Source organism: Leucoraja erinacea, chromosome 9, assembly GCF_028641065.1.
Source record: "Leucoraja erinacea ecotype New England chromosome 9, Leri_hhj_1, whole genome shotgun sequence".
NCBI classification, from domain to species: Eukaryota; Metazoa; Chordata; class Chondrichthyes; order Rajiformes; family Rajidae; genus Leucoraja; species Leucoraja erinaceus.
Genome location: NC_073385.1, coordinates 42,493,699 through 42,507,230, shown reverse-complemented (window position 1 = coordinate 42,507,230; position 13,532 = coordinate 42,493,699). Strand labels below are relative to the sequence as shown.

The window sequence follows — 13,532 nt, the reverse complement described above, 5'->3', positions numbered from 1 at the left end:
GACATTGACTGTATGACTTTTTCTGTCTCATCGAATTTTCTGTTCCGTTCAGTATAATTTGGTGTCCTAAGGGGTCAACTGAGGCCAAGGCTCTTTCTTATTTGCTTTATTTCAACAATGAGCTTGTGGTCATCCTACACAATGAATCTCCAGCCACTAATACTAGGTCTATTCCCCTCCCCCCTTTATACCGCTTTTTATCTTGCACCTGTGACAATTGCCCTGTGTTAGTGAAGGTAACAGGAGTCAGGTTAAAGGTCAAGGGATAGGGCACTGTCAAGAGGAAGTTATTTTTTCAGGCCACTGACTTAGTTATCGTTTTCTTCTAATGTGGCATACATCTGTCAATCAGGTACATCAGGCCTGCTTGCCTGTGCTAACTTCTGTTTTTGTCACAAAGAGACAACTCATCTCACTCACCGGGATATCTCTAATTACTTTCATATAAATAAGGCAAATGAGTAAAACATGTAAAGTTTTCCTGGTACCAAAGATTCAATTGTGCAGATGTTAAAATTCACAACGCATATATTAAGCATAATATTGAAGATGATAACGTCCATAAACAAAGAGCAAAAAGCCTTAATTCTTTAAAACATGGAGAAGGAGCTTTGCTGAAGAAAGCAGCTCATCGATCAGTTTTACTTTAGTTTAGTTTGGTTTGGTTCAGTTTAGTTTAATTTAGTTTAGTTTATTGTCAAGCGTAACGAGGTACAGTGAAAAGCTTTTGTTGCATGCTAACCAGTCAGCAGAAAGACTATACATGATCACTATCGCGCTGTCCATAGTGTACAGATACATGATAAAGGGAATAATGTTTAGTGCAAGATAAAGTCCAGTTAAGTCCAATTAAAGATAGCCCTAGGGTCTCCAATTAGGTAGATAGTAGCTCAGGGCTGTGCTCTAGTTGTTGATAGAATGGTTCAATTTAGTTTAGTTTAGTTTATTGTCATGTGTAACGAGGTACAGTGAAAAGCTTTTGGTGCAAGCAGGCAGTCAGCGGAAAGACTATACATGATTACAATCGAGCTGTATACAGAAACGCAATCTCGTGGAATTAAGTTGAATTGAATTGAATAAATTTTATTCGCCAAGTATACATACAAGGAATTTGCTCACATGTAACAACATGATATACAGTAAACAATTATAAATAATAAAACATTATAATTTAAACATGTGAAGAATTAAATGTTATTAAAAGCTTTCACTTTCTTTGACAAGTTCCTTCTAAACTAAAATGTTTCTCTTCATTCAGAAAGCCTTTCCTGTGTATCAGATTGATACTCATGCACCTACCTACAGCCTTACTTCAAATTGCTCAAATTCTTTTGAAAAGAGTGTTAGTCCTGTAAATACTTGCACACTGCACAACTTTTGTTGGGTGATGTCAGGGAATAAACAAGCTTGAAGCAAAGTATGTGTGCAAACGGTTTGCAATTATTGCAATTTTATCTGTAACTTAGTGAAACCAAACAGCAATCACTGTTTGTCAGAAGGAAAAGCAGATGCTGGTTTACACCAAAGATAGACATAAAATTATTGAGCAACTCAGCGGGTCAGACAGCATCTCTGTAGAAAAGGAATAGATGACATTTCGGGTCGAGACCCTTCTTCAGACTGATAGTCAGGGGGGATGGAAACTATAGTTGAAGAAGGGTCTCGACCCGAAACGTCACCCATTCCTTCTCTCCAGAGATGCTGCTTGACCCGCTGAGTTACTTCGTTTTTTTTGGCTATCTTTGGTTTAAACCAGCATCTGCAGTTCCTTCCTGTGCACTATAATTAATCTCCCAGGCCATTTTCTGGACAGTACATTGACGTGAGTACAGTAAAACTCATGGTGAAGATTGATCGTGAATTGTCAAATTCTCAGATGATAATTGGGCAACATTAAAGTGTCTTACTTTTAGGATGGATAAATACATTAGATTTCTAATGGTATGTGGGCTGAATACCATCTCCTACTGCTATAAATAGAAGAGACCATTTAGTGTGGAGGCTAACTATATAATTTGCCTGTAACATATGGGCTATGACTGTCAAGCACGGCTTTTAGAGGCATCTTCTGGTTGTAAAGCTTTTATCCATAATATAGAGATCTACTAGAATAGTCCCTGGAGGAAACACCAATTTTAGGAGTTCCGGTTGCGATTCCTAACAATGTCAAGACAGTCTTGGTCACTCGAGGAAAAGATTAAGGTGGTGAGCTGAGATGAATTGCACACAAAGCAATAAAAGACCTTCTGAGAAGAAAATTACCTTGCTCTCTAAGCACAGAACAATATTAAAAACTGCCGTTTTGTTCTCTAAATATTTGACCTCTTTTTTTCATCAGGCCACCACACACAATAGGCAGTCGATGCTAATTATTTAATTGGACATAAGAAAGAAATGAACAGGTACGAGGCAGATGCGTGTGTTTTGCGCGTGGCGGGGAAGGTAGATATATTGCAGGTAAATCATCAAGGAATACACTGAGACTCGGAGCCAGCTGGCACGCTCCTTCCATTGTGTCAGTGATAGTACTACATGTTGTATTAGGACTGTGTTCAGACAGTCTGTTGCACAGCTGTTCTTATTTTGAAACAAACAGGCTTGTGTTGGGAAATCCAGTCTGTCACTGGTACAAAGCAAATTTTATACAGACAGGAAAGGAGTGTCTGTTCTTTCAGACAAACACCAAGCATATAAGGTTGATAATCACAGCTTCAGTTAATAATAATTCATAATTACACATGTAATGCCTTTTTACTGCAGTTTTGCCATCTGCCACGAAGCACGATAAGAGTCGGAAAGGCAAAATTGCAATGAAACGAAAATTGAAGTCTGCAATCTTTTGTGTGGCGATTTGAATTTGTGGCAAGGATTTTCCACGGTTTGATTGCTGCTGTGAATTTCTGGCACCCTTAGTGCTGAACAACTGTTTTCCGTCCAGATTTTTGCTAAACACTAACTCAAAGCATGTTCGGTAGTATACAAGCAGCAATGATTATGCTGAAGATAAGACACAAAAAGAAGAAAAGGAATAGGTGACGTTTTGGGTCGAGACCCTTCTTCAGAATCAAATTTATTTTACATAGATTGAATCAAGGCAAATTCTATATCACAATCTATACATACGATAAACAAGTTAGCATGTTGCAACATCCCACCACAAATTCCTACACTGATGAAGTAATTACTCTCTGCAACCTGTGTAGCATAGTTTTACTTTAAATAAAATTCTTTGGTAGGCGATGAATTGATGTACTTCAGAAATCTGAGTGAATAAAAGTCACTTGCCACAATGAACCACCTGCTGTAATGATTCATCATCCGCACAGTACATGTCACTTAAAATGAGCATATTCTTCACCTTGCCTCAACTTATCATCACTAGAATCGGATCCCATTTTAATCAGAACTCACTTTGATTTTTAATTAGGAAGACTCAACAGCAGAGGATTTACAGTGGGGGTGTTGACTACATCAGTGGCTATCTGTGGAAATACCGCAACGTTGGAATACAACGCGGATGAGAAAACTAGAGTGCAGTAAGTCTACGTTGATTTCCATTGAAACGAGTGAACTAATTCCCATTGAACCAAAGATTCTTTTCCATTTTAATAGCTGAAATATATGAAAAATTAATGGTGTCAATACAACAGGACTTTCTTGAAAGAATAAGCAAAGCACGTTTAGATTCGCATCATATTTTATTTTCCTGACTGCACACTGTTCCCAGTAGAATTCCATTTATATTTTTAACTGAGGGTGACCATACCCCAAAATATAGGTTGCAAATATAAATTAAATATTTCCGTTTTTTGTTTTGTTTTTTACATTAACATACTTAGTTTCAGCAAATAATCTCACATACCCTGTAGGTTTCTTTGTGACAATCTTTATTAGATACCTATTTTCTTTTTGGCATTAGATTTTGTCCCCCAGAATTAATAGCCATCACAGGTTATTTGCTTATTGAATAACTCTATCACACATAAAGTATTTAATTCAAAAGGCAACCAGGATTACGTACTTTTTGAAAATCATTCCTGGGCCGCGAAGTGGCACAGCAGCAGACTTGCTGCCTTACAGCACCAGAGACCAGGATTTGATTCTGACTACAGGTGCTGTCTGTACTTTCTCCCTATGCCAGTGTGGGCTTTCTCCGGGTGTTTCCCACACTCCAAAGATGTATAGGTTTGCAGTTTAATTGGATTTGGTAACAATTGTAAATTGTCCCCAGTGTGTAGGATAGTGCTCGGGTATGGCAAGATCATTGGTCGACACAAACTCGGTGGGTTCAAGGGCCTGTTTCCATGCTGTATCTCTAAACTAAACTAATCTGAACTGGAGGAAGCCCACGTGGTCACAGGGGGAACTTACAAACTCCGTACACACAGCACCCACAGTCAGGATCGAACCCGGGTCTCTGGCATTTTAAGGCATCAACTCTCCTGCTGTGTCACTGTGCCACTGAGAGAACAAGCAAGGCCTCAGTTTAAAGTCCCTTTCAGCAGGGTTGCATAACCTCAGTACTCAAGAGAAAAGACTGTCGAAATTTTGAGGCTCTGATGTCTTGAAATAAGACTTGAATTTATAGATTTCAGACTCGGAAACAAGAGCCCACTGTGTCACAACTGACATTATATAAATAAAACTGTTACAGTCCTCCAGGAAGTGAAGACTTATCCTATCCCACCAGACTTCTCTTCTGAAAGTTGCATTGAACCCACTCTTACTAGAGTGGGCTGTGTCGTGGGCAATTTATTCCTGCAGTCTAGTCCTTGTCTCCTGATTGGTAAACCAATAGTTTCCCAGAGCTTTTAGTTTGATGTGCTACGCTCTGATTGCCTTCTGTGGTAATGTCGCTATTTAATGGCCCCAGGTTCGGTCTTTGCGCAGCTGTGATTATTTCTGATTTCTACTGATCTGGGTAATTTAAATCATCTTGAGTGCTTCGGGTGGAATGCAGTTAACCTAGTGAGAACGGCACTCTGCACTTGCAAAACCTTTATTGCTCATCAATACAAAGCCCTGCTCATGAACCCAAAAGCAAAGTTTAACTTGATTTGGAAGTGAATCAGACTAGGACCTCCTGCCGGTATTAATCTCCTGTCATTTTGGTTGTACATTGTTATATAAATCAGTGCAGTGTCAAACCTAACTTAGAAAGGATAGACACAAAGTGCTGGAGTAACTCAGCAGGTCAGGCAGCATCTCTGGAGAAAAAGAATGGGTGACGTTTAGTGTCTGCACCCTTCTTCAGACTGTTTGTTCTTTCGGGAAGTAACTTTCATCTGGTCTTTTTAGGTTCTGGGTCCCAACCCAAAACGTCACCCATCCTTTTTCTCCAGAGATGCTGCCTGACCATAAGTTCATAATTTCATACTTGGCCGATAAACTTATTCATAAACTTATTCATTCATGCATTCATTCATTCATTCATTCAGTCATTCACTCACTCATTCTTACAATCATTCATTCTAGGAGCAGAATTAGGTCATTTGATAGGCCCATCAAATCTACCCGGCTATTCATGGCTGATCTATTTTTCCCTCTCAACAACATTCTACTGCCTTCTCCCCATAACCCCTGGACACCCTTACTAATCACTGCTGAATTCCTCCAGCATTTCGTGTCTATCTTCGGTATTCCTCTCTTCTCAAACCGTTAATCAATCATAGCTTGTTGCTTCATTATTTATGTTAACTGTGCCTATAAACCAGCATCTGCAGTTCTTTGTTTCGACATGATAACTTATAAAGGACTTGAGAGGGCATTACACGTTTTGCCACTGTTTAAGATTTATATTTTTCCACTTTTTACAAAAATAACCCTTTTCATAAAACAAATGAAATTTTATTATAAGAGGACACAAAGTGCTGGAGTAACTCACCGGGTCAGGCAGCATCTCTGGAGGACATGGATAGGTGACGTTTCCATCTGAAGAAGGGTCCTAACCCAAAATATCACCTCTCCATATTCTCCAGAGATGCTGCCTGACCTGCTGGGTTACTCCAGCATTTTGTGTCCATTTGTGTATGCAAACATCTGCAGTTGCTTGGTTTTACATTCTGAAATGTTAATACATTGTCTTCAGCATCCAGACTGCTCAAGAGAGTCAAGAGTTTTATTGTCATATGTCCAGAAACAGGACAATGAAATTCTTACTTGCAGCGACACATCAGACATGTAAATATTAATATCCTGTAAAACCCATAATAAACAACAAAAAAAGTTATATATATGGAACCTATGTGGAGGTTGAAGTGTTTAATAGCCTGATGGTTGCCGGATATAAGCTGTTCCTGAACCTCGACATTATAGTTTTCAGGCCCCTGCACTTTCTTACCCATGGCAGGAGTAAAATAAGAGAATGGCCAGGGAGGTGTGGGTCTCTGATGATGCTGGCTGCCATTTTGAGGCAGCGACTCTTGTAGATTCCTTCAATGGTGGGGAGGTCCGTACCCGTGATGGACTGGGCAGTGTTCACCACTTTATGCAAACTTCTTCATTCCTGTTCTCTGTGGTGAGTAGGTATCATGGAAGACCATCATCGTCTATATCTCTTGTTTCCCTTATCCCTAACTAGTCTGAGGAAGGGGTTTGACCCAAAACATCACCCATTCCTGTGCTCCAAGGAATAAAGTCCTAGCTTGCCCAACTTCTGCAGCTTTTTGTGTCTATCATAGAATATCTCAAATGCAAAGTTGATACTGTTTACTCCCTCTCCAGAAATAATGGCCACAGACATAGGAAGATGATCAGATGGAGTGGATTTGTTAATGGGCCGTCTTGTGAATAGCCACATTGCACAGGCCAGATACAGTCAGACAAGGCAACTTTTTCTACTTGCATTTTAATACTTTATACTACTGTTGTACAGACGGGTGGGGTGGTAAGGCACATTTAAGCATTGTGTTCAGTTTTGGTCACCCTGCATTAGGAATTATGTTGTTAAGCAAGAAAGAGTGTAGAGAAGATTTACGAGGATGTTGCAAGGACTTGAGGGCCAGAGCTATAAGGAGAGGTTGGGCAGGCTAGGACAGGACAGAGCACAGGACGGAAAGGTGATCTTATAGAGATGTATACGACCATGAGGGGAATAGACAGGATGAATGTGTGGAGATTTATACCCAGAGTAGTGGAATCAAGAACCAGAGGATATAGGTTTAAGGTGAGAGGAGGAATATTTAATTGGAACCTGAGGGGCACCTTGTTGGGTATATGTAACATACTACCATGGGAGGTAGTTGAGACAGGTACTACCAGAGGAGGTAGTACCAGTGGCCACAGTTTAAGAATAAGGGGTCGGCCATTTTGAACTGAGATGAGGAAAAACTTTTTCACTCAGAGAGTTGTGAATTTGTGGAATTCTCTGCCTCAGAAGGCAGTGGAGGCCAATTCACTGGATGCCTACACAAGAGAGTTAGATAGAGGTCTTAGGGCCAGCGGAATCAAGGGATATGGGGAGAAGGCTGGAACGGGGTACTGATTGTGGATGATCAGCTATAATCACATTGAGTGGTGGTGCTGGCTCAAAGGAGCAAATTGCCTACTCCTGCACCTATTGTCTATGTATCTATGTATCTATGTATAACAACATTTAAAAGGCATAACTGAAGGTATCCATGGGCATGTAGTGTGGCTTCGAGAAGGTAAGGTGCCTGCAAACGGCCATTTTGCCAAGGGACTACATGATGAGAACAAAAATATGAAGAGGCAACATAATTAAAGCCATTCTTGCCTGATAAAGAATGAAGATATGTTTTGTTTATTCAGCTTTTGGATGAATAACAACTTGAAATGGTTACCCAGAGCCGGGAGCACCTTGGGTTCCAGGGTTGGGTAAAAGATTGAAGTACAAAAGAAGGGCAGTCTGAAACAAGGGCTTATCAACCCCATCTCAAGAAGGAGGGACCTCAGCTTGAAGTTCAGAGAAGACTATCCTCTACCAACAAAGTGTATCTAGCCAATTCATTCATTTCAGGTAAGATCTGACTCCAAGTCATGAGTCTTGTGATTTAGTGCAAGAAGTGATAAGCGGGAGTAGTAAAGCAAATGAGAACTTTATTAGAAGTCAATGGTTTGTATGCATGCTTAAGTAACTCGAGTGCTAATAAAGATTAAGTTGTACTAAACCTTAGTTTAGAGTCTTTTGTTCAACACGTCAGTTGATACCCAATGGAGGTAATAGGGTCAACAACAATGTCTCAGTAAATTATAAATAAAATAAAAACAGTAAGTAACTAACCTCGAAGATTGTGAACCTGGCATTGCATCTAGCTACTTTTCCCTTTTGTGAAGACAAAACTGAAATATTTATGTTGCTCATTGAATTCCTGGATGTAACCAGAGGTTATTTTCTTGTATCCTGTGAAGATCGCTGAGAAAGTTGAACACTATTTTCCGCCTGGTTGATTGCGTGCATTTGAATATCCGCTTAAACTCAAGATGCTAGAATTCCCTCAACAGCTCACCTGTCAAAATATTTTTGCTGCTGCAGATATATTTAAAAATTAATGCTTTATATCATTTCAGACCAATGCATACTACAAACCTTTTAAAGAAATGCTTTCTTCATCAATATGGAACTATATGTATTTTGGGATTAGCTTTCAGAAAATATACGATTCATATAATTACTTCTGTGATAATCTCATGGAGACTATCATGCCATTCTCATCAAAATGCTTCTTTTTGCTGCACATGTATTGACATTAAGGTATACAATGGGGCGGCTTGGTGGCTACAGCACCAGAGACCCGGGTTCGATCCTGACTACGGGTGCTGTCTATACGGAGCTTGTACATTCTGCCCGTGATCACATGGGTTTTCCTCAGGTGCTCCGGTTTCCTTCCACACACCAAAAACGTACAGGTTTGCATGCTAATTGGCTTTGATAAAAATTGTATATTGTCCCTAATCCGTAGTGTGAGCGAGTCTAGCGGGGATCGCTGGTCGGCGCAGACATGGTGGGCCGAAGGGCCTGTTTCCGCGTTGCATCTCTAAACTAAACTAAACTGATCATTATATCCTGGGCCTCCTCCATTGTCAGAGTGAGGCCAAATGTAAATTGGAGGAACAACACTTCATATTTTGCTTCGGCAGTTTACAACCCAGAGGTATGAATGTTGCCTTTACTGACTTCAAGTAACCCTTGCATCCCCTCCCTCTCCGTCCCTCCCTTATCTGTCATCAAACTAGTTTTACTGTCATCCTGTTGAGTTCCACTGTCTGTATTAACTTGTTATCACCGAGACCACAGGCAACAATGGACCATTGTGGGCTCCACATTGCCTTGATTATTGTTGCTTTCTGCATCTTCCATTTATTTGACCAAAGCACCATCTATATCTCTTGTTCCGAACTCTCCTAACTCTTTCCCTAACTCTCAGTCAGAAGAAAGGTATCGACATGAAACATCACCTATTCCTTTTCTCCAAAGATACTGCCTGACCCGCTGAGTTACTCCAGCTTTTTGTGCCTATCTTTGGTTTAAACCAGCATCTGCAGTTTCTCCCTACACACTACTCATTATAGTTCTTGGTATTCAAGCATCTACAATATTCTTGTGTAAGAAGGAACTGCAGATGATGGTTTAAAGCAAATAGAAAAAAGAAGGAATGGATGACGTTTTGGGTTGAGACTCTTTAATTGCCCTTGGTGTGTAGGGAGTGTATGAGAATGTCACCCATTCCTTCTCTACAGAGATGCTGCCTGTCCTGCTGAGTTACTCCAGCTTTTTGTGTCTATATACAATATTCTCATTTGACATTTAGTTTGGTTTAATTTAGAGATATAGCATGGAACTTGGCCCTTCAGCCCACTAAGTCCAATTTACAGAGAACCATTTAATCTACAAACCCAGTCACGGGGAAAATGTGTAAACTCCAATGCCATTTGTGCCTTCAGTCCGAAGAAGTTGCTTCAATCTAAAGCAACACCTATCCATGTCCTCCAAAGATGCTGTCTGACCTGTTGAATTACTCCAGTAGTTTGTGTCCTTGTGTGCATTAACCAGCATTTTCAATTCTCTCTTTTTAACAATCTTGGGGCACAGCAGCAGTGACAGAAGTCATACTGATTTTGGAAAATATAATACTGAAATATCTGTGGTGCGAGAAGTGGTGCACGTCATCCATTTTTGAAGCATTACAAGAAGACCTTGTATCTCAGCAGGTAAACCAGCATCAGCAGTTTAGTTTAGTTTAGCGATACAGCATGGAAACAGGCCCTTCGGCCCACCGTGTCCGCACCAACCAGCGATCCCCGTACACTAGCATAATCCTACACTCTAGGGACAATTCACAATTTTTTTTACAGAAGGTAGCAACACTACCGCTGCATCACCATGGCGCCCCAGATGAGTCACAGTTGCTTGACTCCACATTCAAACATCTTTCCTAACTGAGACAGCCACTGCAATGTCCAATATTTTGTGAATGAAGGTCAAGATGTCCCTCACAATTAACCACCAGTTTCCTCACAGTGCAACAGCTGAGGTAATATTGTGTCAGAAGGAATTGCAGATGCTGGTTTACACTGAAGATAGACACAAAAGGCGGAGTAATGAAGCGGGTCTGGCAGCATCTCTGGAGAAAAGGAATAGGTGACGTTTTGGGTCGAGACCCCTCTTCAGCCTGTCTGGAGAAAAGGAAAATGTGACATTTCGGGTCAAGACACTTCTTCAGACCCTGACGTCTGAAGAAGGATCTCGACCGGAAACGGCACCTATTCCTTGTAAAGTATATTGTTAGCTTTATCGAATTGATAGTCACAATATTCACACCAATTCTCCTGCAAAGCAACAGACAAGAAAAAAAACAATTGATTGTATAAAGCAAATCAAAAGCCCCACTTGCACCATCCTCTTAAGGCTAAGAGTGTAAGAATATTCAGCCTATTGCACTAAAATGAGCAAACACTGTTGCTTACTAACGGCAAGGCCATGCTAAATCCTGCTGAAGGAAGATGACATAGAAATAGAATGTGTTTTCTTATAAGTGAACCTGAAATTTCTCAGCACATTTGAGTGCATTCCTAATTGAGGAACCAAATCGCACAGAGGGAAACATCATCACAGCGGGAGCCTGAAGGAAATTGAGTTTATTCTTAAACACAAATTTTCCTCATCCTTAACATTGTATTAATCATGGCAGGGAAGTACAATTAGCAGAAATAAATTGTGTTTCCATCACTAGGCTTTCTCTCAAGCCTTGCACACATTCCAGAGTGCTTTTTATACTTTTCGTTTGTGGGCTGCCTTTGGAGTCTTTGGGAATCAACACCTGCAGTTATATTCAAAAGCCTAACATTTCCAAGCACCCTCTGAAGTGGTCAGCCATTGTTCTGAGGTGGATGGGTTTTTACCTGACTAACAGAGGCATTCCAGAACCATCAGTGCTCAGAACACCCCCATGATGGGTAATCAGCCCCGCTGTCTTTATTCTGTGAGACATTGAAAACCCACAGGGAAAATGTGGTTGGATGTAAAAAGAGGGTTGGGATTTTTTTAATAAGTTTCCTATCCACAGATGCCATCAAGCTTTTATACCATTCAGTTTATTTCTGTGGTCCTTACAAAGACTTCTTAAGCTGTGGTCACCACTTCTGTAGTATAATGCAGGTAATTAAGCTGAAGTCTGCTCTTTAGCGAATTAAATTCAGACAACTTGCTGGAATATATGTAAGTGGGTGAAGATCTTTACTCTTGTAAATGTTCTGTTGACCGTTATCTATTTTTTAATGTAAGTTAGTGGATGCAATTCTTTGATTATAATCTGGCAAGTCACAGTGCGTTCCTTCTGTATGGAGCTTTTTTAACACCTTATGCTTCAGAATGGGTTTTGTCACTTAATAGAGTCTGGCTTTTGAGTTTGACACCGAAAGCAAATGCGATTCCAATCTTTTTTCTCCCTCATGGATGTGATAGCCTCTTAATTCTGCAAACCTGTTGATGTTGCATTTATCAGAACTAAGTTACCCTGGTGGTATAAGAGGAGTTTAGATGTAACCAGAAACCATGGCAGATTATTTTCAACTTTGTACTTGAAAGAGCACTGTCAGGTACAAATGTTTTTACATGGGCTTCAAGCCAGATGCATGCGATGATCAAGATAGAGGGCTAAATAATAGCGAAAGTTTACTATCCGTAGAGAGCAAATGAACTTCTACTGAACACATTGCGGTTTGAGTGCAGCACCAAATATATGGATGCAGGAAAGGAAATTAATCACCACAAAGGAAAGAAGCCAAAAATACAGGTATCTATAAACGCATTGTCCAGATTCCATTTATTTTGCTGTCTTTCATTTTGTCAAACATTCGCACTTAAAATAACATCAGGCACATTAGCTGCAGTTCTTTTATTTAATCCCAATGCATGCCGTCCTGCATTTTCTTTGGGTCTAATTAAACAATAATTCCACAAAATTTAGTTCTTATTACTTAATTTTCTTTGTAGCGCGCACACTTCTTTAACATATTCTTGCCCTTTCAGCGTACTTGAGTGCACATTGAATGGCTATCCCACAGTTAATTGATCCTGAGATTTCCAGCTGTGTTCACATCCCTCTTTTGGGTACCCAAGTCTTCTCCAGCTGTTCCTCGAAGAATGGGAAGATTAAGCACAAATGGCAACCTTAAGCAGACACTTCCTGCTCTGCAGTTCACATTAGGTCATTGATATGTCACTTCTAAAACCAATGTTGGACAAATACTGGCCTCACTTGTTGTGAATGGGTTCATGGAGACATACAGTTGGTGTGATATTTTAGAAATGTTGATGATTTTGGTCTAATACTTTTACTCAAGGAAGAAGCACTATCTTCCTACCACGACAATTGAGTGTTATTTAGTCTTGAAATTAAGAATAATAACACTAAATAACACTATTAATATGAAAAAATCATATTCTCTTTCAAGACTTAGATCACAATTATTCTGTTGATAATAAGATGATTTGTAGTGAATAGTAGTTTTGCAAAGAGTACATATTTTACATCGAATTGATGGAACTTTGCACCAAATTGTCCAGGTTTGGGGTTTCATTAAGAGTATGGTGAAAAATCCCTCGAGTTTATTTCCAAATTATATCTCAGCATCCAAGATGTGATATAATATATGATTTTATTATATCATTAACATCAACTAATAAAAACATGGCTATTTTTTCTGCACTGTAAATCTATTTCATCAATAGACTTTAGATTTTAGACATTCAGCTCGGAAACAGGCCCTTCAGCCCACTGATCACCCCGAACACTAGCACTATCCTACACACTAGGAACAAATTACAATTTTACCTAAGCCAATTAACCTACAAACCTGTACGTCTTTGGAATGTGGGAGGAAACCGGAGCACACGGAGAAAACTGACGTGGGAGAACGTACAAACTCTGTAAAGACAGCACCCGCAGGCAGGATCGAATCCAGTCTTTGGTGCTGCGAGGCAGCAACTCTGCGGTTGCCCGCCCCGCCACTGTGCCGCCCCTAATAGTATTTAAGAATTTCTTGTATTTATTGTAAATAAATTTTTTGTA

The 13,532-nt window shown here is 40.0% G+C and overlaps 1 long non-coding RNA gene across 2 annotated transcripts in view; it reads left to right on the top strand.

The window, feature by feature from the left end:
• Window positions 1–13,532, top strand: part of LOC129700304 (uncharacterized) — a 46,452-nt gene that overhangs the window by 3,531 nt on the left and 29,389 nt on the right. Inside the window, exons 2-3 of one of the 2 annotated variants that reach the window (XR_008724031.1) lie at window positions 3,428–3,536; window positions 7,771–8,480. This is a non-coding gene — a long non-coding RNA (uncharacterized LOC129700304). Of the gene's footprint in view, window positions 1–3,427; window positions 3,537–7,770; window positions 8,481–13,532 lie in introns of those variants that run through there. The other variant, XR_008724032.1, reaches the window with a different exon arrangement.